The 23,435-nt window shown below is 36.6% G+C and overlaps 1 non-coding gene and 1 pseudogene across 1 annotated transcript; both read left to right on the forward strand.

Moving 5' to 3' along the window:
- Nucleotides 1–13,374: 13,374 nt before the first annotated feature.
- Nucleotides 13,375–13,492, forward strand: LOC143587169 (U5 spliceosomal RNA). Its single transcript, XR_013144832.1, has one exon. It is a non-coding gene; the product is annotated as a U5 spliceosomal RNA (small nuclear RNA).
- A 9,241-nt stretch (nucleotides 13,493–22,733) lies between these two features.
- LOC143587168 (U5 spliceosomal RNA) lies at nucleotides 22,734–22,865 on the forward strand (annotated as a pseudogene).
- The last annotated feature ends 570 nt before the right edge of the window (nucleotides 22,866–23,435 follow it).

A 23,435-nucleotide genomic window follows, 5' to 3' on the forward strand; every position in this document is an offset into this window, starting at 1 on the left:
AGTTATTATCGATGAAACACTTACAATTAACGATCATACAATGATGTTGATGACTCCTAATCTTCCTAATCACCCACAAGCTCCCAAAGTGACCCAAGAATTCATATTTTTCGTCCAATGATAGCTGGAAAGGGTTATGGGGTGATTAGGGTTTGAAAAATAGGTTATAAAGAAATTTTCCCGACCTGGTCGTCCCCCGAGCCGCCCGTAGGATAAGTCCTCGGGCTACGAGACGCGCGAGGAGCTTAATTTTTTTTTTTACACTAGACTTTTAATAACTCATTATAATATGGAAAAAAATTTAACACATAATCACTTATCATGCAATAATTAAATCATACAAGTTATTAACGTAACCGGTTCGACATTAATCACCAATACTTACAATAGGACTCATGTGTGTGACTTGTTACTGACTCATGTAAATGTTATGCGTGACGTGCGATATAACGGAGTTGGGTTAACGGTGTTAACGTGGAAGAGTGAGGTGTCACATTATCCCCTTGTTGAAAGAATTTTCGTCCCGAAAATTGATACATGTCACTAAGTAAGTAAGTAGACTCACAGTCTATAAATATGAACAACATGAATTCAGTAAACTTTCAACACATTGAAAGATTAAAACAAATTAAGTAGACATCCCGTCTATTGGTTACTATCATGATTGTTTCGGAAGTGTTGCAAGTGTTTTAACAAAAATATTCCGGTTGTCACATGGCCTTTATTTCGCTTCGTATGGGGTGCGAAGCGAAATAGATCACCCGTTTGCTTCGCATGGGGTGCTGCTTCGCATGGACGTGCGAAGCGAAATTGATTCCAATTCGCATTGCATGAGCCAAGCGAAGCGAACCAGGAATGTATTTCGCTTCGTATGGTTATGCGAAGTGAAGAAGATTGTATTTCGCTTCGCATGAAGATAACGAAGTGAAACAGAAATATATTTCGCTTCACATGAGCATGCGAATCGAAAACCCTGTATATACGAAAAATTTACACTTTGCCCATTTTTGTTTCTTTTTCCTTCCTTCGGTGTCGCCTAGACCCAAATTGAATTTCTGGAAAGTTTGGGTCAAAACCCCTTTAGTTTACTTGGTCAATTGGACCCTAGAAAGCACGAACAAACCAAGATCTACAAACTGTACACAATCAAACCTAAAACTAAAAATTAATGATTATTAACAAGAGTTAAAGGCCTAATTAAAGGTTCATAAGCAAGATAACAACACAGATCTGAAGATCTGTTCTTAGATCTAGCCGACGGTTCGTTTGAACTGTCGTCTCGATCTACGAGTACCCAGAAACAAGAAGATGAATGGATGATTTTGGTGTTATGATGCTATACCGAAGGTGTGGGTTCCGGATTCATGATCAAAGATGATAAAAAGGGCTGGATCTTGAAGATTTGTAAGAGAGATTAGGGTTTGAGAGTAAAATAAGAAAGAGAAGATGAGAGAGTAGGATGAAAAGTTTTTGTGAATAGTGAAAGAAATTTTGAAAGTCCTCTTTATATAGGGTCAGCCTATCTCGCGATAGGGTCAAAACATCACGAATATTCACCGAAAATACACTCTCAGTCCTCGGTCTTTAAAAACATTTGCAGATTCATACCCGAAAAACATTTTCCCGCCGAATCCGAGCACTTGTTTATTTTTCTTAATTTTCTTTTGTCGGTCCGTAATTGTTAGCTTTTGCAAAAAACGAACTCTTTAGCAAAGCAAAATAAAATAAAGTAAAATTTGATAAAAAAAATTAAAACAAAAGGATAAAATAAAAATAAAAATATAATAAAAATAAAAGTAAAACGTAAAATATAAGAACATATAGTAAATAATATCTTAGAAAAAAAAAACAAAATAAATTAAAATAAAATAAAATTAAAATGAAATAAAAGTATTAAACATAAAAGTAAAAAAATAAATATAAAATTAAAAATTAAAAATGAAATTAAAATTAAAATTAAAAGTAAAATTTTAAAAATAAGTTAAAATATTAATGTACAAAATATTTTACAAAATAAAAATTAAAAGTAAAAATAAACTTAAAAATCAAATTAAAATAATCTACCTTTTAAAATTTTAAAATTTAGAAGTAACTATTTAGAGTGATTAATATAAAATAAATATTGAATTAATTTATATAATATCGTTAAGAAGGAAAGTAGGCCTGTTGAGATGAACATATCAATTTGTTCCTCATCAAGTTGTGAGGCCGAGGATAATTCAAGTAAAAGTAAAGTTTTTGAAAATGAAAAGCCAAGTACTTCGTGTAAATATGTTTCCCAAATAAACGACCATTTTCTCAAACAACCAATCAATTTAGAAATCCTCAGCCATACAACTTCTGTGACAAAAACTACTATGGTCATTATCAACAAAATTTTGTTGATCCATATTACACAAATGTGTTTTATATTCATGTTCCTTTCCAAGGATCACCTTTCCCACCACACCAACCACGTTATAGTTCAGATGATTTCTTTGGCACTCCTAGTAGAAAGTGTTGTTTTGTGTGTGGTCACTCTTCTCACCTTGCAAGAAATTGCAAGCACTGGTTCAAGCAGCAACTTGATATTCAAAGGTGGCATAGTCGGTCCCCAAAAGAAGCTTTTAGTAGCCCTGATTCAATGACTGATCAAGCTGATAGTGAACCTAGTGAAATGGATGTGAGATCCAAAGTTAATAAAGTAAAACACAAAAAGAAACCCTTTTGGAAATCCAAAAAGGATAAAATAAAAAAGGATCCTAAGACTGTAAAGTCTAAGGATTCACCAAAAATAGTTTCAAAATCAAGAAAAGAAAAGCCCAAAATTGACAAAACCAAGGAACAATTTTTTGCTTGGATTCCTAAAGACTGTTCTTCATCAAGTGAGGCTCCACCAAGAAATAAAGTGTTTTCAGGAAATAAAATCAAGTTTGGTCAGTTTACGGTTGACCTTCCCGGGACAAAAGTATCCCGGGAACCCATGTCTATTTAAACGCTTAGTGCATGCAGGGTCAATCAAGGAGGACTATCAATAGTATTATGTACTTAGATAGTGATTGCACCCGGCATATGATAGGAGACGAACCCTTGCTATTTGATGCTAAACCATTCGATGGTGGATTCGAGTCTTTCATAAGCGACAAGGGAGGACAAACTTCAAGGAAAGGAAGCTTTGTTCAAATAGTTCAACAACAACTTTTCGAGCGTTTCTCAAACTAACCTCGTCCAACTACTTCTCTCAAGAGATGGATCCAGCATCAGCTATTGGGTCTCGTTTTGAATCTCTTCAACTTTGTTATACAATGTGATCATGCATGCTTAAGATAGTCCATCTGACAACAACTTTGCTGAACTTTTCACTAAAACCATCGATCATGCTCGTTTTGAATTTATGGTCGAATCGTTCGGCATGATCGATTTTGATTAAAATAACCTATCTATATTTTGTATACAAACTTGTAAATGTTTTTCAAATATGTCACAATTTTAGAGGGAGAAAATGAGTTAAGTTTAACTCACCAAAAAAAATTTCAATTCATCTTAAGAAAAGCGAAAACAAATCATTTGATTTACCAAAAAAAATTTATATTACTTTTAAAAAAATATAAAAGGAATTGTCCCGTTTAGAGGGAGCTTCTGCTTAGAGGGAGTCAGATAATTAAAATTTTCAAATTTTGAGAAATTGATCCGACCATTGGAAAATGATAGTACATTGATATGCAATGATCCTAGCGCATGAAAAGAGTAGATCAAAAGTCTACAAAATCACTCATAGATATGTAGATAGGCTTGACAAACAAGTAAGTGTCGGATGATATAAACCTAAATTCCTACCGGTACTAGTGGATATACGATTATGAAGCGGTTGCATGATTCCGTGAAGTCATATTCATGAAGGCAGAAATGTAATTATACATTTCATACCCAAGCCTCTCTTTACCTGATCATGGTTGTCTTATGAAATAAGTGTCAATTTTTAATTTCTATTGAGTCAAGTAAAGTGTCAAGAAAAGAAAAACAAAAAGAGTCAGAAAAGAAAAAGAAAAATCAAGAAAAAGAGTCGAAAAAAGTCAATCTTAGGGATTTTAATTCTGCTTTATTTCTTCATTTATTTTGATTCAGGCCTTGGACTTTCTCTGTTTGTTGTCATACAAGATCTGATTGTTAAGGCCCTGAATCTTCTGCTTTATGTTAATCTTTCTAGACCAAGTCAAGTGTGCAAAAATAAAGAATAAAGTGTCAAGTATGTTAATAAGTATACTGTGATCAAATAAGAAAGGTTTAAGTCAAGTTGAGGTAATATGTTAACACAAAGTAAGCCCGAGATATGATGGAATAAGTAACATGTCTGATTAAGTGGGGACCACATAAGCACCGTGCCTAATTGTACTTTAAACGTATCACTTTGGCATCAAAACACTTGTCAAGTTAAACAAATGGACGATATCTACAGTTGGTGATGAAATTGTGACATAATAATATCAAAATGGAAACGCGATCTAGGGCTTTGCAAATCAATGTGATTCCATGTTGTGATCTTTCTCACAAAAATATTAAAATCATTAGAAAATTTTATAAATATTATTGATATATAATATTAATTAATTTCATCTTTACTCCTATCTTTTATTTTTTTTTTTTTTTGATTTTGTTTTATTTTAGTTTCAACTTCAAAATGTTATGTATATATTTTCGTCATTTTTAAAATATATGAAAATGCCAAAAAGATTTTAAGTTTTTATTATGTTCGTACATATTTTGTTAAACTTTGTTTCATTCATGTGTTTTGTTGTCAAGGTCGTTCATGCAAAGTTCGTTGGAAATCTGTGACTTAAACAAATCATTTACAAGTTGAGGGACTGAAATTGGGAGGGCCTATGAACGATTTCCTGTTGACCCTCGAGCGGGTCTGTGAACGAATCTTATCGTTCTAAGTTTTTGAGCAGCAATACATGGACAGGTAGATCAAGATCAAGTCTGCTTGGAGTTGCAGATGTTGAAGCATTTAAAAGAAAACGAGTACGTGAAAGTTGGTGGTTGAACCTAAAAAGGAACTGATTGTATCTGAAGACAAGGAAAGAAACCAGTCGGCTCAAGAAAGTCAACAAGAGAAAATTAGATGTCGAGCCTCCCGCATCTGATGTTTCTAAAATTTGTTGTTGCCGATCATTCCCAAAAAATAACATTGAAGTTCAAGTCTACAAGAATGAAAAATAAAGAATTTGTCAAAATCCAGTTTCGTTCAAGATCTTTGATCAAGACAAGTACTAAGTTTCAAGAAATAAAGACGAAGCAAAGAACTTAACGAAGGTTCCTCGACATACTCAATCCTAGAGGAAGATTGTAGGGCCAATAATAGATATTGTTTTTTAGGATTGTATATGTCGTTTTAGTTTGCTTTTAGTCGGTGTAGTACGTACTCAGTACGTTTATTTTGTACATTTATTTTGTAAGTATTGGAGAAACGGAGACCCTATAAAAGGTTAGCAGAAATCACCAACGACACTCGGAGATGGATCTCAAGACTTGACTCGGATCAATCCGTGTTGTTGGTTAGCAGAAATCCAACATTTATTATATACTTACATTTATTTTGTAAGCTTAACCCATTTCTCCAAGAACTCTTATGTTGGTCCTCTAGATGGATCTCAAGACTTGACTCGGATCAATCCGTGTTGTTGGTTAGCAGAAATCACCAACGACACTCGGATCTCGGATCTTAGTTTGTTATTACAAAGAGAGAAAACGAGAGGAGAGGTTTTGGAGAGAGAGAAACTTTATTTTCTTGAAGTAGTGAAGAGTTGGAAAAAAGTTATGGAGAAATGGGTAAAGTGCCTCTATATATAGGGTCCCCATTTCTCCAAACTTTACATAATAAACCTATAAAATAAACGTACCGAGTACGTAGTACAGTGACTGAAGCAAAATAAAACGACATATACAATCCTAAAAACAATATATAATATTGGCCCCACAATCTCCCTCTAGGATTGAGTATGTCGTGGAACATTCGTCAAGTTCTTTGCTTCGTCTTTATTTCTTGAAACTTAATACTTGTCTTGATCCAGGATCTTGAACAGTTCTTTATTTTCCAGTCTTGTAGACTTGAACTTCAATCTTATTTTATGGGAAGGATCGGCAACAGCAAATTTTAGAAACATCAGATGCGGGAGGCTCGACATCTAATTTTCTCTTATTAACTTTCTTGAGCCAACTGGTTTCTTTCCTTGTCTTCAGATACAATCAGTTCCTTTTTATGTTCAACCACCAACTTTCACGTTCTCGTTTTCTTTTAAGTGCTTCAACATCTGCAACTCCAAGCAGACTTGATCTTGATCTACGTGTCCATGTATTGCTGCATAAAACTTAGAACGATAAGATTCGTTCACAGACCCTCTCGAGGGTCAAAGAAGAATTTTCCTTTTCAAAACAAGCTCTTGGTTTGAAGTGTTTGCAGAATAACCTGAAATTTTATTTTCAATCTCTCAACTTGTAAATGATTTGTTTAAGTCCCGGGTTTCCAACAAACATTGCATGAACGACCTTGACAACAAAACACATGATTTTGAATAAAACAAGGTTTAATAAAATATGTACGAACATAATAAAAACTTAAAATCTTTTTGGCATTTTCATATATTTTAATATTACGAAAATATATACATAATATTTTGAGGTTGAAACAAAAAATAAAACAAAAATAAGATAGGAGTAAAGATGAAATTAATATTATATATCAAAAATATTTACTTTAAAAGTTTACTAAATTATTTTTCTGAGAAAGATCACAAGTAAAAAGTTTACTAAATTATTTTTCTGAGAAAGATCACAACAGAGAATCATATTATCTGTTAACGTTCTAGATCACACTTCTATTTGGACATTATTATGCCAAGAACCCAAAGTTGATTGTAGATATAATTTGTCCACTTTAAACTTAACAAGTATTTTGATGTCAACATGATACATTAAGGTACAATTAGGCACAATGCTTGTGTGGTCCCCATTTAATCTGACAAATTACAGACTCCATCATACCTCGGGCTTAATTTGCTTTCACATTTCACCTCAACTTGACTTAAACCTTTCTTAGTTGATCACAGTAATCTTATTAACACACTTGACACTTTGACTTTGTGCACTTGAAACTTTGTTCACTTAACTCGATCTAGAAAGATTAAAATAAAGCAGAAGATCAGGCCATAACAATCAGGTCGGATAATACCATATTATCGTGCAGAGAAAGTCCAAGGCTTGAACAAAAGAAAGAAAATAAAACAAAGCAGAAGATTCAGGGCCTTAACAATCAGGTCGGATAATACCATATTATCACGCTGGAGAAAGTCCAAGGCTTGAATCAAAATAAATGAAGAGATAATGCAGAAGTTAAAATTCCTAGAACTGACTCTTTTTCTTGATTTTTCTTTTTCTTTTCTGACTCTTTCGTTTTTCTTTTTCTTGCTTTTCTTGACGCTTTACTTGACTCTTTTCTTGACTCAATAAAAATTAAAAATGACACTGATTTTTCATAAGACAACTGTGATAAGGAAAAGAGAGGCTTGGGTATGACATGTTTAATTGCATTTCAGCCTTCATTAATATGACTTTAGTTGGAGTCGGTAACCGCTTCATAACGTGTAACCACTAGCATCGGCAGATATTTAAGTTTATATCACTATGACACTTACTCATTTGTCAAGTCAATCTACACATCAAGCAATGATCTTGTTGGCTTTTGATCTACTCTTTTCATGTGCTAGAATCGTTAGAGATAATTTCTTATCATTTTTCAATGGTCGGATCAATTTCTCAAAATTTTAAAAATTTTAAATATCCGACTCCCTCTAAGCAGGAGCTCCCTCTAAACGGGACAATTCCTTTTAGATTTTCTTAAAAGTAATATAAAATCTTTTTGGTAAATCAAATGATTTGTTTTTACTTTTCTTAAGATAAATTGAAAATCTTTTTGGTGAGTTAAAATTAACTCATTTTCTCCCTCTAAAATTGTGACATATTTGAAAAATATTTACAATTTTATATACAAAAAGATAGATAGTTTGTTTTAATCAAAATTGATCATGCCGATCTATTCGACCCGAAATTCAAATCGAGCATGATCGATGGTTTTAGTGAAAAGGTCAGCAAAGTTGTTGTCAGATGGACTATCTTAAGCATGCATTATCACATTGTATGACAAAGTTGAAGAGATTCAAACCAAGATCCAACAGCTGATGCTGGATCCATCACTTGAGAGAAGTAGTTGGACGAGGTTAGTTGAGAAACGCTCGAAAGTTGTTGTTGAACCATTTAAACAAGGCTTCCCTTCTTTGAAGTTTGTCCTCCTATGTCGCTTATGAAAGACTCGAATCCGCCATCGAATGGTTTAGCATCAAATAGCAAGGGTTCGTCTCCCATCATATGTCGGGTGCAATCACTATTTAAGTACCTAATACTATTGATAGTCCTCCTTGATTGACCCTGCATGCATTAAGCTTTCAAATAGACATGGGTTCCCGGGATACTTTTGTCTCGGGAAGGTCAACCGTAAATCGACCAAACTTGATTTTATTTCCTGAAAACCATTTATTTCTTGTTGGAGCCTCACTTGATGAAGAGCGGTCCTTAGAAATCCAAGCAAAAACTTGTTCCTTGGTTTTGGCAATTTTGGACTTCTGTTTTTTTGCTTTTGAAACTATTTTTGGTGAATCCTCAAACTTTACAGTCTTAGGATCCTTTTTGATTTTATCCTTATTGGTTTTCCAAAAGGTTTCTTTTTGTGTTTTACTTTATTTACTTTGGATCTCACATCCATTTCACTAGGTTCACTAACAGCTTGATCAGTCCTTGAATCAGGGCTACTAAAAGCTCTTTTTGGGGACTGACTAAGCCGCCTTTGAATATCAAGTTGTTGCTTGAACCAGTGCTTGCAATGTCTTGCAAGGTGAGAAGAGTGACCACACACAAAACAGCACTTTCTCCTAGGAGTGCCATAGAACTCGTCTGAACTATAATGTGGTTGGTGCGGTGGGAAAGGTGATCCTTGGAAAGGAACATGATTATAAAACACATTTGTGTAATATGGATCAACAAAATTTTGTTGATAATGACCATAGTAGTTGTTGTCACAAAAGTTGTATGGCTGAGGATTTCTAAATTGATTGGTTGTTTGAGAAAATGATCGTTTATTTGGTGGAACATATTTACACGAAGTACTTGTCTTTTCATTTTCAAAAACTTTGCTATTACTTGAATTATCCTCAGTCTCACAACTTGATAATGAACAACTTGATATGTTCACCTCAACAGGCCTACTTTCGTTGACACATTTTTCAACAAAAGTTTCATCACAAACGGTTTCATAATCTGAGTCAGAAGAAGAACTTTCGTTTTCATTGCAAACGTTTGTACAACTATTATCACTTGAATTTTCACAAAATACATAATTTGACCTTGACTTTAAACTTCCTAACATGGATTCACAAACTTTATTACAAACTGGATTGTTAATAGTTTTGGTTAGATCCACACATGATTCAAAACGTGGTTCTAACTTTCTTTTTAGCTTACAACCCAGGTTAACCGTCCCACATTCACCACCATTTACATCACTAGCTGCTACACAAGACACATTGATGTCAGATTTATCAAATGATGGGACTGGAGCGGCAGTTTGAGAGGCAGCAGGAACAAATTTTTCTACCAACCCCGTATTCCATTTCTTCCTCTAGAAAAGTATTATAGCTAAAGTGGGGCAAGCTGGTGTAGTTATCATTGAATGGTGGTGGTACGGCAGTGTAATCATACCCCAGCCCCGCTTTAACTTTAGTACTTCTCTTGGCTCCAATAAGATCATCTAATTTCTCAGATGATGCTTCAAATCTTTCAACTTGTTTTTCTTTTTCTTTCTTATCAGAAACTTCAAGTTTTAATTTCTCAATCTCTTCTTTTAAATTATTAATTATGTCTTTATAATAAATGACATTATGCTCTTCTCGAAAAATTTTAAGTTTAAGATTTGCTACATCATCGTGATGAGTTTTAATCTTTTCAACATAGATCTTGTCAGCTTTTACATATTCAGCATTTAACTGACGAAGTTTTGCATTTTCTTTCAAAACTTCGTCTTGATGATATCTATAGTATGTGACTTTGTTGATGCATGCTTGAGAACAAAGATTGTGATTTACCTCATCAGCTGGTGATGTGTCGGGAATGATAGGACATGCATGACTACTTTTACCGGCAACACTTGTCCCAACTTTATTACTTGTCCCAACTTTATTTTCTTTGGACTGATTGTTCATTTGGAGCTTATCTTCCATTATTTCAAAAGACTTGATGGTAGAAGCCAACTCTGAGAGTGTCATGGTATACAGGTTTGTGGTTCTTTTGATGGTAACCACATTGATGCTCCATGTATAAGGCAGTGAATTCAACAGCTTCATGTTGATCTGAAACAAACCATTGATGATACCGACACTTCTCATTTTTGTGACGAGCGACTCAAATCTGTTGATGATAGAGGCAACCGATTCTCCTTTAATATGTGTAAACATATCGAATTCTCCTTTTAAGATTTTCTTTCGGCTTTCTCCCATATCCAGATTTCCTCCAAGCTTAGGTTCGTAAGACACTCTTTTTTTTTTTAACTCGATTAAATTTTTTTTTTTTAAAGAGAAAAAAAATTTAAGGTTTTTTTTTTCTTTTGCTAGAGTGCCGAGTCACTACAGTGTTTCGCATGAGTTGCTACAGTATAGTGTTTTGCATGAGTTGCTACAGTGTTTCGCATGAGTTGCTACAGTACCGAGTCGCTACAGTGTTTCGCATGAATTGTTACAGTACCCGATGCGAAGCGATTGCTACAGTACCCGTGCGAAGCGAAGCGGTTGCTACAGTACCCCGTGCGAAGCGAAACGATTTGCTACAATACCCCCGTGCGAAGCGATTGCTACAGTACCTCGGCGATGCGATTGCTACAGTACCCCCCGCGATGCGATTGCTACAGTACCTCGGAAGCGACTGCTACAGTACCCGATGCGAATTTTTTTTTTTTTTTTATTATTTTTTTTTTTTGAGAATATAACACCCAAACTTCCAAAATGTCAAAAAGACTTTAGTCTAAAAATCAATAAATCGCCCTAGATCTGAGTTTTAAGCCGAATCTGAGCTCAGACACAAAAACTTAAAATACTAAAAACTTAGATTTAGTGATTCTCGTGTGTTTCTAAGGTGTAAGGGACTCCAAAAGAGATGAGTAACACGAAATCAACCTCAAATCCAAAAAAAACTAAGATCAAAATCCGAAAAGTTTGACCCGAAAACCACAAAAAGTCGAGCCGAAAGCTCTGATACCACTTGTAGGTCCTCTAGATGGATCTCAAGACTTGACTCGGATCAATCCGTGTTGTTGGTTAGCGGAAATCACCAACGACACTCAGATCACGGATCTTAGTTTGTTACTACAAAAGAGAGAAAATGAGAGGAGAGGTTTTGGAGAGAGGGAAACTTTATTTTCTTGAAGTAGTGAAGAGTTGGAAAAAAGTTATAGAGAAATGGGTAAAATGCCCTTTATATAGGGTCCCCATTTCTCCAAACTTTACACAATAAACCTACAAAATAAACATACCGGGTACGTACTACACTGACTAAACAAAATAAAACGACATATACAATCCTAAAAACAATATATAATATTGGCCCTACATCTTATCCACACAACTCCTGAAAATAAAAAGAAAGTTCTCCTTACCTCTCCTTTTTCTCTCTTTTGTTTTTACTAACTAAGATCCAAGATCCGAATGTCGTTGGTGATTTCCGCTAACCAACAACACCAATTGATCCGAGTCAAGTTGTGAGATCCATCTAGAGGACCTACATGTTGTTCTCTTATTTTTCTAGAAGTTACTTTTTGATTAGTATGTGTAACTGTAAATTGATCTTGATCTTTTAAGTTGTGGTTGAGTAATGTTAATGGACCTTTTGAGATTTTTCTTGTTCTCAGTTTCAAGCTGATCGCCTCCTTTCTCATGTGTGGCATTTATTCTAACGTTTCTAGTAAACTTATAAATGTCATATTTTAATTAATGTTTCACAGATCTTGAAATAACTAATAAACTTCCAAGGTAAATTAGTGTGTTTAGTATATATGCCAAATTGAATAGGCGTGTCTTGACAACCAACATGCATTTATTCCTTTTGCTCTTGACACTTTCGGTTTTCTCGCACCTGAACCTGTGAAGTTACTTAGCCGAGTTCAACGGTCATGCATAGTAATGTTATGACTCTAACATCACATAATGTAGTTTTTAAAATATTAGGTTTTGCAATTCAAAAATGGGTAGCAGCGCAGCTTGTTGTTCGCTTGCCTTCTGTTTTCATGTAATAAATCACTACTTTTATTATAATTTCAAAATGATTACTTAAAAAAATAAAATAAATAATTAAAAGAGTGTCATTGTTTAATTTGTAGCTAAAGAGGCATGATCAACTGGGTAAGTGATGTGGAAACGGAACCAATCAAATGGTTCAAGAAACTCATGATTAAAATCCATAGCTTAACGAACCTAATGGTTAAAGAAATCTCAAAGGCGTTCTTTATAATTTTCAAAACTGTAAACTGCAAACTTTACCTAACTTATACTAAACATCGAGTCTTGAGCCATTAGATTGCTTCCGTTTCCGCATCATTTGGTATTAAAGCTTTTTGTTTTCAAATGGCTTGACGTGGAGGTGAATATTTGCTGAGCATTTTGTTTTCAAATGGCTTGACGTGGACGTGAATACTTGCTTGCTCGTAGACTCGTCGACTGAGGCAACGCCAAAAGTGTTCTCTATTCACATACTTGTGGAGAAAATTGACACACTGCTTGTAGAAATGCCGACCGAGGCAGCGATGAAGTCTATCCCTACCACGGGATCTTAAGATCAAACGGATCTAACGAGTCTGAAATCTTGAAATACAAAAGGAGATCAAATGACTCCGACAACGAGTCCGCATTCTGGAGTTGCAACGGGAGAGGTGCAAGACAGAAACCAAGTCAAGTACCATCGTCTGTGACGAAGGTGGCAAAGGAGAGCAGCAGTTATTTCACTATCATCCACCTCGGTTCATCGAACCAATTTATCTAGAGGATATAACGAAGCCTGGTTTGACGAGGATATGATGCAACATTGCAACCTGATGAAGAGGACGGCTTATGGGCGCAACAAGCCGTTAATAGAGTTCTCAACCGAGAGTAAGAAGAGGAGTAGGAAAACAATTATCATAAATCTCCAATGGGGCCTGGATATTGAAAGGTTGTATCTAGAGTGAGTCTATCCCACACTGGTTGATTAGAGAATACATAGGACTGAAATCCATTATTTAAGGCAAGCAGGTGTTGAAAGGCACGTGGTCACACAGTGAGTACAAAGTGAACTATTCTTTCACCTTTTATAAAGAATATCGTGTGCTTGCTGCAACAAGCAGCTTATGCCTATTTTTGAAGAAACCCTTCTTTCATTGGAGGGCTTCAACCAAACATATAAAGTAAAAACTTCTTAACTTTCTGCTCTTGATGACTTTGTTGTTAGTTAACATATCTTTTCTTAGTTTATTAAAAGTAACAAATAAATGTGTTGAAAGTGTTATTCATAATTTTTTGTTAAGGTGTTTCGAAGCCAGATGGTTGGATACAAAATATGTTTTGCTAATCTGATATATATACACAACGGTTTAACTAAGTTACAATATGGTCTAGTATTGTAAAGATGCACACCCGTACAGTTTGTTTATTTGTAGAATACAAGGCTATGCTTTTTTAGATTAGTGCTTTTGAGAAACGAAACTCGTTTGGTTTGAGAACGATTCGCTTCTGAACAACTATAAAATTGGGTTTGGGCATTTGGATATGAAGGGAGCTATATTGTGACATTCGTCATTTTTGGCCTGCATTTGTACTCGTTTTTGTATTGTAAACCCGACCCGTTTTGGATTTCGGATCATTTGATATTAATAAAACAATGAATTTTATGTTATAATCATGTTTCATACTTTTTGTTTTGTTCTAGAGTCTTTAACGGTGTTTAAAACCCTTATTTTGTGCTTAAAACGACCTAAAACGAACTACAAAGACTAAAATTGCCAAAAAAAGCAAAGTTTGGCCGAGAAACCGCACCTAACGTGACATGTAGGGCTGGTCTAACCTGCTGCGCAGCAGCAGCCCCAGCTGTTTCAGCAACAAAAATCAGTTTTTTTAACGTTTTCATCTCGTTTAAGCTCGTTTAAGGCCTGAACTCGTGTTTTAACCATCCAAACCAACCAAGACTCAACCCATAATTATTCTAGAACCCTCCAAACTTGTTTTTATCCCTTGTCATAATTTATTTAAATCAAAACTCATATTTAAATAAAGAATCAAAGTGTACCGGTTACCCATTGGATAAAACTTTTACCCAATCCTTCAAACCCTAATATTTTCTCATAAATACCCACCCATCTCAGCCATTTTTCCCCGCACGTTTTCACTCTTCTCTCCCAAATTGTTTGAACTTGCAAGTTGTTCTAGCTAGTTTTGCTTAAGTTTGACTTTGAAAGTCAACGGAACCGAATTGGGTCTAAGTGTTTATCTTCTAGGCCAAGCAAACCATGTTATACAAGTCAACAACTTTAAGTGGTCGAATGCAAGCATTCCAGTTGCCTCCATATTTTTGTTGGAAACATAAAAGCCACGGTGATGCGTGGACTAGTGTTTTCAACAACTCGTCGCACCTCATTTTTACTTATTATTATGATTTTTGGTCGAAACATGAAAGACGCGGTGATACGTGCAAATGTTCGACCCCCCATTTTATCTCATTTTGTTTAAGATTTATTGTCGGGACGACAAGTCATGGTGGTTCATGCAAGTTTTCCTGCTTTTAATTCCTAACACTTTATTTTCAAATTTCAAAGGTTTAAATTACTTATCTCTTTTTATTTATTTAAGTCATTTGATTTATTTATAAAATTTTTCCTTTTAATTATTCTCACCCTCATGATAATAGGATTCACAAAAATATCTTAACCTCATATTTACATCAATCACCCCAATATTTACACAATTTACCCAGAATCTCATATTGTTTCACTTTTATTATTTTTAGAATGCCTCCTCTTCGTCTTCAAGCTCGCAAACCTAAGAACTCCAACCGCAAGATGGCCGCCTTGGTCGCTAAAGAAATAGCTGCTGTGATTCCCGGACTAATAACCAAAATCCAAGCAACTCAAACCCCTCAACCTGCCGTTATCCAAGTCGTGCCTAACCCCGCACCTTACTATTTCAAACAATTTACCGGTGCCAACCCATCAAAACTTTACGATTTGAACTGTGCCACTACCTTGTTGCAATGGTTTGAAAAGATGGGGAGTGTTTTCCGTCACTGTGAATGCCCCGAATCCAAAAGAACCACCTTCGCTTCAAGCATGTTCGAGGAAACTACCCTCACATGGTGGAATAGCGAAATGAACAACAAAGGGGTGGAAATCGCCATGGCCTACTCATGGTCCAAGCTCAAAGAAGTTATGATGAAAAAGTTTTGCCCAAAACATGAAATCCAAAAGCTCAAAGCTGAATTTTGGGAACTTAAGCAAGAGAGTGGTGACAATTCCACCTACTCCAACCGCTTTCATGAGCTTAGTCTCTTGGTTCCTCATTTGGTCACTCCACTCGAGCGGGCGATTGACAAATATGTTGGGGGTTTGCCTTTACAAATCCAAGACTCGGTGTTGAGTGGTAACCCGCAAACACTCCATGACGCGATTACTCTAGCTGCGGCTCTTTCCGAGAATCACGGGAAAGCCGGTACTCTCACGATCAAAGGTTCCAAGAAGCCTAATGAAAAGACCACACCCGAACCATCTTCCCACACCAAATTTGACCCCCCACCTCAATCCATGAATTACTCCAACTCATCCCGCCACTCCAAAAGGAAACACAAGCCAAACCACCGAAACTTTGCCGTCACTCACCCATCTCAACCCCAATCTCAATCCCAAGCTTCCCAAAACCGAAAACCTTATACCGGTCCTCATCCTTTGTGCAACACTTGTCAACGCCATCACCCATCTTACTATGCTTGTTGTCAATGCTCGAATTGTAACCGCTTCGGTCACCTTAGCAATGTGTGTCGTGAAGCCTCTCGTGGGCAACCCACTCCACCAAGGTTCGCTCCGCCAAATTCGCAAAACCGTACCATGCCTTTTGCTCAAAATTCTCCTCAACCAAGAGCTTGTTTCAATTGTGGAGACCCAAATCATTTCCGCAACGCTTGTCCTTGACTCGCATTTGTTAATCAAGCCCAAATCATGCCCGCACCTTACTACCAAACTCAAGCCTACCAAGTACAAACTTACCAACCTCAAGTCCTGCAACTCAAGGCTCAACCGGTTCAACCGCTCCAAGCCATTCAAGCTCCTCCTCCGCTCCCGCAAGCTCCGCAAGGCACCCACGGCAACCAAGGGAGTGCTTTTATGATAAATGCCAACCAAGCCCAAGTTGCCAATGACGTGGTGAACGGTATGTTTTTAGTAAATGAGCATTTAGCTTCAGTTTTATTTGATACCGGTGCCGATAGAAGTTTTATCTTTTTTAAATTTGAATCTACCCTTGTCGTACCCCGTACTAAACTTTCCCGACCTTTTTCCGTCGAGGTCGCAAATGGTAGCTCCATCACCATTGATTCGGTCATCCGCGATTGCATCCTCACTCTTTGCAAACGTAAATTCTCGATTGACCTCATCCCTATGCAAATGGGAAGTTTCGACGTCATAGTAGGCATGGATTAGTTAGCCTTGCATCGTGCTGAAGTTGTTTGTTATGACAAGTTCATTCGAATTCCGCTCGTAAATGGTAAAACCCTCAAGATCTTTGGCAAAACAACTCCCAAAAAGCTCAACCTCATGTCATGCTCTCAATCTCAAAAGTATGTGCGCCAAAATTACGTTCCATTCCTAGCTCAAGCGGTGGAAAAAGACCCAGAAGAAAGAAAAATCCAAGACATTCCCGTTGTTTGTGATTTTCCCAACGTTTTTCCCAAAGACTTCTCCGGTCTTTCACCCATCCGTTCGGTTGAATTTCGAATCGACCTTGTGCCCGGAGCAACTCTCGTAGCCAAGGCTCCTTATCGTTTAGCTCCTTCGAAAATGCAAGAATTATCAAACCAACTTCAAGAGCTCTCCGATAAGGGCTTTATCCATCCGAGCTTCTCTCCTTGGGGCGCACCCGTTCTTTTCGTGAAAAAGAAAGATGGCTCGTTTCGCATGTGTATCGACTACCGTGAACTCAATAAACTCACCATAAAAAAATCATTACCCTTTACCTCGAATTGACGACCTCTTTGATCAACTCCAAGGCGCAACTTGTTTCTCCAAAATCATTCTCCGATCGGGTTATCATCAATTGCGTGTTCATGAAGATGACATTCACAAAACCGTCTTTCGTACTCGGTATGGACATTACGAGTTCATGGTTATGCCATTCGGATTAACTAATGCACTCGCGGTATTCATGGATCTCATGAACCGTGTTTGCAAACCATTTTTGAACAAATTCGTAATTGTCTTTATTTACAACATCCTCATCTTTTCCAAAACCAAAGCCGAGCATGAGCATCATTTACGTTCCATTCTTGATCTCCTAAGAAAAGAACAACTCTATGCCAAGTTCTCAAAATGTGAATTTTGGCTAAAGGAAGTTCAATTTCTAGGTCACATCGTCAACGATAAAGGTATTCATGTTGATCCCGCCAAAATTAAGGCCGTAAAAGATTGGAAAACTCCATCCACACCTACGGAAGTTAGATCTTTCCTTGGTTTGGCCGGGTATTATCGGCGTTTCATTCTAAACTTCTCCAAAATCGCGTTACCCCTCACCGCATTAACTCATAAGGGAAAACCTTACGAATAGGGACCGAAACAAGAAGAAGCTTTCCAAACTCTAAAGCATATGCTTTGCAATGCTCCCATCTTAGCCCTTCCCGAAGGAAACGATGACTTTGTAGTATTTTGTGATGCATCCAACCAAGGTCTCGGTTGCGTTCTCATGCAACGAGGTTAAGTTATCGCGTATGCCTCAAGGCAACTTAAAGTTCACGAGAAGAATTACACGACTCATGATCTCGAACTTGGTGCCGTCGTTTTTGCTCTAAAAATCTGGAGACACTACCTTTACGGTACGAAATGTGTGGTATTCACCAATCATAAAAGTCTTCAACACATTTTCGACCAAAAAGATCTCAATATGAGACAACGACGATGGGCCGAATTACTTAGTGACTATGATTGTGAAATTCGCTACCATCCCGATAAAGAAAGTGTCGTGGCCGATGCCCTTAGTCGTAAGGTTAATGTCAAATCTATTCTTCTTCATAGCATCATCATCCAAACCGACCTTCAAAACCGTATCTATCGAGCCCAATGCACCTCCGTTGATGAAGGCAACATGTACGACGAAATGTCGTGTGGACCCGAACTTCAACTCGAAACCAAACCCGTGGCTTACTTTACTTCCTCAACCGCTAATGGGTTCCCGATCGTGACGAACTTCGTACTTTCATTCTCGACGAAGCTCATAAGTCGCGATATTCTGTACATCCTAGTGCTGATAAAATGTACTTTGATTTTCGTTCTATTTATTGGTGGCCCGGTTTGAAAAAGGATGTGGCACTTTATGTTGCAAAGTGTCTTACATGCTCAAAAGTTAAAGCTGAACATCAAAGACCGTTTGGTCTACTCGAGCAACCCCCAATTCCCGTTTGGAAATGGGAAGACATTGCATGGACTTTATCACCAAATTACCCGCCACTCAAAAGAAAAATGATAGTATATAGGTTATCATCTTAACCAAATCGGCTCACTTCATCCCGATTCGAGAGAAGTACTCTGTGGAACAACTCGCTCAAATCTATGTTCATGAAATTGTGTGCCGCCATGGTATACCGTTGACCATCATCTCCGATCGTGATGCTCGTTTCACCTCTCATTTTTGGAAATCACTTCAAGATGCTTTGGGAACTCGCCTTGATCTTAGTACCGCATATCATCCTCAAACCGATGGCCAATATGAACGTACAATCCAAACCCTAGAAGATATGCTTCGATCGTGTGTACTTGATTTTGGTGGAAATTGGAATTCTCATATTTCGCTTATTGAGTTCTCATACAATAATAGCTTCCATTCTAGCATTAGTATGGCTCCATTTGAAGCTCTCTATGGGCATAAGTGTCGTTCTCCAATTTGTTGGAACGAGATTGGTGAAGCCCAAATTACGGGTCCCGAGATGGTTCAAGACACTACCGATCGTATCGATCAAATCCGCAAGAATATTCTCGCTGCTAGAAGTCGTCAAAAGAGTTATGCCGATAAACGGAGAAAACCTCTTGAGTTCAACGTTGACGACCTTGTCCTTCTAAAAGTATCCCCTTGGAAGGGGGTAGTCCATTTTGGAAAGAAAGGAAAACTAGCGCCCCGCTTCGTAGGCCCATTCAAGATCCTAGAAAGGATTGGGAAAGTGGCTTATAGACTCAAGTTACCACAAGAACTTACCGGTGTTCATCCAACCTTTCATGTCTCGAACGTCAAAAAGTGCTTAGCCAAGGGAAATCGTCACATACCCCTTGACGAAGTGCATATCGACAAAACAATGCAAATGATTGAAAAACCCGTTGAAATCGTGGATCGTAATGAGAAACGAACCAAGCGAAGCCACATCCGTTTAGTCTATGTCCGTTGTGAATCACGGCGTGGCGCAGAATTTACTTAGGAACTCGAAGACGTTATGAAAGAAAAGTATCCGCATCTTTTTGTCGTAGCTACTTCCTAATTTCGGGACGAAATTTCCAAAAGTAAGGAATACTGTGACATTCGTCATTTTTGGCCTGCATTTGTACTCGTTTTTGTATTGTAAACCCGACCCTTTTTGGATTTTGGATCATTGGATATTAATAAAACAATGAATTTTATGTTATAATCATGTTTCATACTTTTCGTTTCGTTCTAGAGTCTTTAACGGTGTTTAAAACCCTTATTTTGTGCTTAAAACGACCTAAAACGAACTACAAAGACTAAAATTGCAAAAAAAGCAAAGTTTGGCCGAGAAACCGCACCTAATGTGACGTGTAGGGCTGGTCTAACCTGCTGCGCAGCAGCAGCCCCAGCTGTTTCAGCAACAAAAATCATTTTTTTTAACGTTTTCGTCTCGTTTAAGCTCGTTTAAGGCCCGAACTCGTATTTTAACCATCCAAACCAACCAAGACTCAACCCATAATTATTCTAGAACCCTCCATACTTGTTTTATCCCTGGTCATAATTTATTTAAATCAAAACTCATTTTTAAATAAAGAATCAAAGTGTACCGGTTACCCATTGGATAAAGCTTTTATCCAATCCTTCAAACCCTAATCTTTCCCCATAAATACCCACCCATCTCAGCCATTTTTCCATGCACATTTCACTCTTCTCTCCCAAATTGTTTGAACTTGCAAGTTGTTCTAGCTAGTTTTGCTTAAGTTTGACTTTGAAAGTCAACGGAAACGGAACTGAATCTTGCATTTCAAACCTTCTCGGGTATATGTTTATGATATTTTTAGTTGTAATAAGTTAACTTATGTTAAGAAAACTATTTTCATCTTTGTTTAAGGTTTTTGGACCGTCAAACACGTATTTATGCGTTTTAGGCCCGTTTGGGTCGTTTTCGGGAAGTTTACTCGCTTAAAATTCTTGTTTGAGATTAGATCTGAAAATTTTACATTATTTTAGTTCTATGGTTTTGGGTATGTGGTAACCATCCTCGGTCTCATACCGTGTCAAGGACCGAACCAAAACCGAACACTCGTTTAAGCACTTTAATTAACTTTTAAGCAACCATATTGCATCAAACACTTTAGACCTGAATTTTTCTTCATATTTAAGTCATTATATGGTTGATATGGAAGTTTAAAACAAACCTTGGCTTGAACCCAACTTTCGGGTAAAAACCGAGTAAAACCGAACACTTGTTTTAGCAAGTTAGTTAATGTTCAAACCACCAAAAGTTCAACTTATCTTTCTAGTTATGATTTATTTTATATTACTCATGTTACTTAAGATTTTGGAAGTGTTAGAACAAATCTTGGCTTAAACCAAGTTTCGGGTAAAAACCGAGTAAAAGTCGAACTACTCGTCTTAACGAGCTAGTCACCGTTCAAACCACCAAAAATCTTTCCAAACCTTTTTAACTTATGTTTCACTTTATATTATTTATATTTCTAAGTTTATGATGTGTCGGAACCAAACTTGGTTATACCGAGATCGGGCCGACTTACACTCGCTTAAATCTGAGTTTGGGACTTTAATTGATAAAAATCCTCAAACTTGTTTAAGCTACTGATTTTATTGAAGTTATTCATATATTTAAAATGTTTGGTAAGTTGGATGTGGATTTGCTACTTTATTAAGTCCCGAACCGACTAAACCGAACAAATCTTAAAAGTCGGATCTTGATGCTTGTATTAGCGGGATCGTGTACACTAGCACTAAACCAACTCCCCTATGTAAAACTTAACAAAGGTTGAGTAAAACTAAACATCAAAGACCCGGTTTCATGTAAAACCCATTTTATGTTATAGTTAATTTATTTAACCGCATTTTGTAAAATATAACTTAAACTCCCGAAAACCCAAGCCTTGTCTTTATGCACTTTTATGTCATTTATATTCCATCTTCAAGACTCGATATTAACTCAAGATCTTTTAATCTAGGACACGCACGTTAAACCGTCGGCTCGCTTTCTTGAAGATTATTTTTATTATTCTAAGTTTTCTTCATCGACATCACTATTTTCCAAGTGAGTAATTTCATCCCTGTTTTTGCTTTTATACTTTGGGGGTAGCTTGCATACTTACTTAAACAAAACTGATTTAAGACTCGAATCCTCAAACCGCAACTCTAGTTTATGTGTTACTTAGAATAATTGCTCGATTGTGTGTTATATGCCTCATATGACTAATTGTTAAATGTTATTGCTTTTGTTGGTTGGCCTCATCCTCATCCTTATCCTCAATTAGTATGACCATATGCACCTCCTTGTAATTTGGTATTTTTACCTATTAGAAAGGAGCCTCATTTATTTATGATTTATATACCGCAATTGTTGTTATTATTTATGGTTTTGCATACGAGTTGTGGATTTTGCCTCATATTATATATACACAAAAATCATGGAATTGCTCACCAACATTCGTGTTGACAAAATATATTTTATGCAACGTTACAGGTTTGATTATTGGTTGCTTGGAGATTGAAGACGTTATTTTCATTTTGGACCGTTAGGATTATTAGTAAAATGAACTATTTATTTTTCTTGTATTTTGTTGTATTTGTATTAACAAGTTGTGTGGTGTTTTATGTTAAATGAAATGAATTTGTTGTTTAAATACAGACACTTTAATAGTGTCGTGTGCATTGAAACAATCACGTCGCGCCCCGGCATGTTCTGCCGCTTTTGGTCGGGGTGTGACATATATGTTAAAGATTCTAGTGGTCATCAACAAAGTACTCTGATAATGTTTACCCGACCACAAAACGTGCAATATTAATTGAGTAGAAAAGATTTTGAGGAGAGTGCATAACCGACGAGAAAAGTGAAGGGGAATGGAGGCTAGAAAGTTGGAGTCCATCCCACATCGATTGGTAAGAGAAAGCATATGACCGAAATCCACCATTTAAGGTGAGCAAGTGGAGAAATCAAAGGCACACAGTCACGCAGTATGCGTAAAGCGAACTATTATTTTGCCTTTTACTAAAGAATACTGGTAAAAAGTACTGTGTGCTCGTTGTATTAAGTGGCATACACCTATTTTTAGAGAGTCTTTTCTTCTAAGAAAGGCTCCAACCTATATTTTAAAGTAAAAAACTCAGTATACTATTGCCTATATGAAATTTCACATCTGTCAGGTATCAAATAAATGTAGAAAGGTTAATGCTTGTCTAACTTTTTTTGTACCAGAAGAAACTAAAGGAGGAGTGTAGCCTTGAGCCCGTTGAAGATAAGATTGCTCGGCACCAATGTTGTAAAAGTCGGATGTACTCGGACATCAACCTTGCCGCCTTTTTCCAACTCGGCCACCATTACTCGCCAAGGTCCAACTCGGTCAAAAGTCGAAGTGCTCAGGATTACTCCGCCTCCAAGGTCAACTCAGCCACCAATTTTTTTTAGTAAAAAATTAAAAATAACAACAAAACATGAATTTTTTGAATTATGTTTCTTTTTTCATATATATGAATTATGCCTATTTTGATGTGAATTATGCTTGTCTTAACATATATATAATATCCATTAATTATTTTATGTTATATTTATCATATTTTATATTATATTTATCATGTCCGAGTACAAGCCGAGTACTCCCTACAAGGGGGTCGGCCGCCTAGGGACCGCCTAGCGAGTTTTACAACATT

Source organism: Bidens hawaiensis, unplaced genomic scaffold (genome assembly GCF_021521415.1).
Source record: "Bidens hawaiensis isolate Kalapana, Puna unplaced genomic scaffold, B.hawaiensis_p1.1 tig00035164_1, whole genome shotgun sequence".
Lineage (NCBI taxonomy): Eukaryota > Viridiplantae > Streptophyta > Magnoliopsida > Asterales > Asteraceae > Bidens > Bidens hawaiensis.